We start from the raw sequence: 5,206 nt of genomic DNA, 5'->3' as shown, positions 1-5,206 counted from the left end.
GGGGGCCACAGGATTTGGCTCAGGTGAGGAGAAGCAACAGGAGATACGTGCTAATAATGGATTAGCTGGACTCTCTCGACTTCTAAGGACCAAGGCAGACCTTGAGGACCAGCATAATGCCATCAGTGAGGGGACAGCGGACAGTCAGTTTAACTGTGGGCCTCATGTTGGGTCCCACCATCCTGGGATCCCAGTCAGCTGCAGGAGGGGCCTGCTGTCGGGCAGCGTGGGCCCTGGCCCATTCAGGACACTGCCCCCTCCTGCCGCAGGGCAGCTCCACCCCTCACACAGGGTGACAGCCTCTTGGAGCCTCCATGTCCTCTGATGATGACAGCCATCATCACAGCTCTGGCTCAGGCTTTAGGCTTTACAGCTTTCTGGCTTTCTGCCATCTTGACCCGAGGGGTCCAGTATGGTAGCCCCTGGCCATTTGTGGGTATTTAGACTTAAATAAATTTCATTTAAGTAAATTAAATTTTTAGTTCCTCAGTCACACCATCCACATCTCAAGTGTTCAACAGTACATGTGACTGGTGGCTTTCCTTCCTCACAGGAAGTTCTATTCGGACAGAGCTGGACTAGACCATGGGCAGGAACCAGTTGTTTGAATCCCTGCTCTTATAAAGCAAAGCTTTTCCGCCACAGCTGAACTCATGAGGCGGAGGCAGAGCAAGAACAGGAGGGCCCTCACGGGAGCACCTCTCGGCCTCGCTCCCTGAGGCGAGGGTCAGCTCCAGGAGTGCTCTGAGCACACCAGCACCTCAGAGACCAGAACACAGTGTCATGAGGCCCGGAGAGGGGACTCCTTACTGCTCGTCTAAGGCCCACCACCCCCATTCTTTACTTCCTGTCTCAGCACAACTGACAGAGGAAAGTCCACTTCCTTCAGAGGAACACAGGTGCCCCCCACCATTGCCGCCATCCACAAGGCTGTGGTACGCCTCTGCCCCTAACAGGCCACTCACACCCATACGCACAATACACGCCAACTCAGTCCATTCAAAAACGTCCACATTAGCTGGCTGTGTGGGGCAGGAATAGGCCTGTAGGACATCCATAGGCCACCCTATTCCATCTCACCTTCCATCACCTCCGGCCCTCCCTAGTCCCTGTCTCTTTCCCCAACCCAGACCCAGCAAGAGCACTCAAAACTCAAGGAGATACTTCCTCCCTCACTCTGTACTGGGTACCATCACCCTCACCTCACCAAGGACACTGCTCCGCTCTTCTCCTCGCTCTCTCTGCGTCATCAGTTCTGACTCTTCACTGGCTCTTTCTCATCAACATATAAATGTATAGTTATTTTCCCATTTAAAAAAATTTGCTTTGTAACTGAGCAGGACCCTGTGGGGCATTTTCAGGACAGACCGCCCACCCCACCACCACCACATCCTCCACCTGCCTCTTGTTTGTTGAACTTTAGCCTCCTAGGCCTTCCCCAAGTTCCAAAGAATAAATTTAACCAGAGAAGTGAGAAAATGCAGCAACAAAGGAAAACTGTCAAGCAAGACAAAATAACAATAGTTTAGTCATTAAACAAAGTCAAGGACCTTTAGTTTCACTTCAAGGGCTATATAATATTTTAAGCCATATCTTTTGATTCATTTTGCAGATACAGAAACCCCCACCAGGTGGAAGAAGTTAACTGCATGCTGACCACAAGCACGTAGACCTCAGAGCGGTTGGAACCAGAAGGTTGATGATACTGACTCCGGATTGCCTCACTACCAACCAATCAGAAGACTGTCCACCAGTTGATCATGCGCCACTCAACCCTCTCCCTCACCCTGTCTCTAAAAAACTTTCCCTGAAAGCCATCGGGCAGTTCAGATTTCTTGAGCATTAGAAGCCTGTGCTCCTTGTTTGGTGCCTGCAATAAACACTGCACTTTCCTTCAAGTCAGTAGATTGGCTTTACTGCTTGCAGGCAGGTGGACCCAAGTTTGGTTTGATAACATCTTGACCTCTCTTCTCCTTTTAGCTCCTACCCAATCTCTCTCCTTCCTTTAGCACAAAACTCATCCAAATAGTTGTCTATACACTCCATCTCTCTCCCCCCATTGTTTCTTGAACGCATCCACAATCCAATTTTCACCCTGTCACTACCAAAACCATTCTTGTCAAGGTCATCAACAACCTCTTAAATCAATTCTCAGATCCCTTCATTCATTAACCCATATGCAGCACTTGACACAATTGATCTTTCCTCCTTGGTAAGTTTCCTTTTCTTGGGTTGCAGCATATCACCATCCCCTGGATTTTTTTCCCCTACTTCACTAGCCATTCCTTTCATTTCCTTTGCTGGTTCCTACTCATTTCTAAAACCATTTAATGTTGGAGAGCTCCAGGATTCAGTCCTTGCACATCTTTCTTTTCTATTTATATTTGCTCCCTTGGTGATCTCTTCTAATCTCATGGCTTTAAATAACATCCATGTGCTGATGACCCTCAGCTTTATATCTCCAAACCAGACCTTGCCAAATGCGTACATACAGCCTCTTTCTTGGCATCCTGACATGCCTAATAGACATCTCACACTTAATATGGGTTTGGGGGAAAGGTATAGCTCAAGTGGTAGAGCTCATGCTCAGCACCCAAAAAGTCAGGGGTTCAAACCCCAGTACCTCCTCCAAGCAGAAATCAATGAAGAAACCCAATTACCTCCCCCTCATAAATCAAACTTAATATGGATTAAATCAGCCTCCTGACCTCCCCCCATCCCAAAATCTGCTTCTTCCACAGCCTATATATTTTCAGTTAATGTTCAGGCCAAAAATTCCTCCCTTTTTCTCTCACCACCTAACCCATCAGGAAACCCTGTCAACTCTATATCCAAAATACACCCAAAATGCAACTGCTTCTCGCCACCTCTCCTGCTACCACACTAACCGGAGCCACCATCATGTCTCACCAGATGATTGCAGTGACCTCCTAAATGGTCTCCTTCTTCAACTCTGACTCTATTCAGATCTGTCCTCCATACAGTAGCTAAAGGGACTCTGTTAAAACAAAAATCAGATCCATGTCCCTCCTCTGCTCAGAATCTCCCAGTGGCTCCTATCTCAGAGTAAAGGTTAAAGTCATCTTAATGGCCTTAGGGACCTACAAGGTGAGGCCCCTCCCTCATCTCTTTGACTTCATCTTCCACTCTGTCTCTCCCTCTTCTCTCCAGCCACACTGGTCTTCTTGCTCTTCTTCAAAAGTGGCAAGTGCACACCTATCTCAGGGTATTTGCACTTACTGTTCCCATCACCTAGAACATTCTTTCCCCAGATATCCAGATGGCTCACTCCCTCACCTCCTTCATTCAATGGTCATTGAATGTCACCTCACTGAGGCCATCTCTGATGACACCTTATATTACCTTTATCCTCCTCCCTGCTTTATTTGCCTCCATAGCTCTTACTGCCATCCGATACTATGTATTTTACTTATTTCCTTATTTGGTTATTGTCTTCTACTTCTAATAGAACGTAAGCTCCTTAAAGGCAAAGATTTTGCCTGTTTTGTTCACTGTTATATCCCTAGTTCTTAGAAGACTACCTCGCATATCTAATAGCGATCTGTAAAATGTGGTGAAATAAATGTTCTAACGTAAGCAGATGGGGTGGGAGGTCTCTGGATAAAGAAAACTAGGCATGGCTTTTTTGACATAAGAGAAGTCATTTTTGGCCTAAGCCATTTTGTAATCTAAGGCTGGCCACAATGCTGGCCCTTGAACAGGTCTCAGGAATTAATGATCTTAAGGGAAGTGAGAAAATGCAAGAACAAGGGAAAAGCAGTCAAGAAACAATAGATTATTGATAAAAGAGAGTCCCAGTTCCTCCTCAAGGGATATACATAACAATCTGATGCAAATCTTTGAGTTCTGCAGGAACTAAGGACCCCACCCAGGTGGAAGATGGTACCTGCTATGACCCTAGACTGGTCAGAACCTAAGGATTGATGTTGACCTTTTCTGACCCTCATGACTTCAATCAACTAAAGCTTTGACTCTGGAAACATATGCCCCAATTCTTCGAATTCTCTTCTGCTCTCAAGCCCCTTCATGAATATGCATACCCCACCCAAACCCCTTCATGAATATGCATGTTTCCTTAATATAAAACATCCCCCAATTTTGCTGTTTGGGGAGACACTGCATTGAGAAAGATCCCCAGTGTTCTCCTTACTTGCTGCAAGTAATAAACCCTTCCTTCTCCTGCTCTTTGGCTTGGTTGTGTCTTTTGGTTTGATGCCCACCAAGAGGTGGACCCAGTCTTCAGAACTAAAGAAACATAAAAGAGTTGAGATCCAGAAGGAATTTGACTTGGCAAGAAGAGGGACACCTCTTTCACTGCTTCTGGAACAGAGGTAAGAATGGATTCAAGTATGTTTGTAGGCAGAAATTTCAGTGTTTCCCAGTTTCTCTGGGAAATAGAAGACAAGGAGGGACTTGAGAGTGGTAATGGACAGCAATACCAGCCATGGAGAATAAGAGAAGGAGTTAACAACATTTGGAAGGATTGATGGTCCGGATGAAATCAAAAACCTGGATTTGCCTTGGCACCAGCCTACCTGGCTGTGTGGTTTTCTTCACCACCATGGGGAAGTGGGGGAAAGGTTATACACAAAGAATGGGAGTGGCAAAAATTCAAGTTTCGTTTTGGCTTTTTCTTGAAAGACAGAAGAGAATCCCTTCCACTGACTCAGTGCCTCCATTTACCCACTTAAGGAGTCATCATCACTCACTAATCTCATGCTAGTTAAATGAGCAGGGAGTGTCTTAAAGAGTAGAGAAAAAGAGAAAAGGCAGAAGAACAGGCCTCTTCCAGCCGGGTGAGAGAAGCAGGAAATTTTGACTTCCCTAAAAACTGAAAGGTGATATATATGTCCTGGGGCTCAACTTCTGACCTTTCTCCCCCATCCTTGCTCTCCCACTACCTTCCTTTCGTGTCATATCCAGGTCCACTTCTTTCCGCGCTCCACCTCCAAACTCTCGTGCCTTTCCTCCACGTGTTTCTCTGTGTATATCGGTCGTCAGGGAGACGCTGGCCGGGCGGGGCTCTAATGACGCCACAATAGAAACAAGCCAATAGCCGTGACACGTCTCAGTGACGCGAGACGCGGGGTGCGGCTTTGCCCGCCCAGGCGCAATGAAGCGGCTGCCCGCTGGGTGGCGCCGATTTCCCGGGGAGGTCCTCTTCGGGCCCCCGGCGGAGGTGGGG

The sequence above is a fragment of the Camelus bactrianus genome, chromosome 33 (assembly GCF_048773025.1).
Source record: "Camelus bactrianus isolate YW-2024 breed Bactrian camel chromosome 33, ASM4877302v1, whole genome shotgun sequence".
NCBI lineage: Eukaryota > Metazoa > Chordata > Mammalia > Artiodactyla > Camelidae > Camelus > Camelus bactrianus.
The sequence above is the reverse complement of the archived record's forward strand: the minus strand, read 5'-3'. Positions refer to the sequence as shown.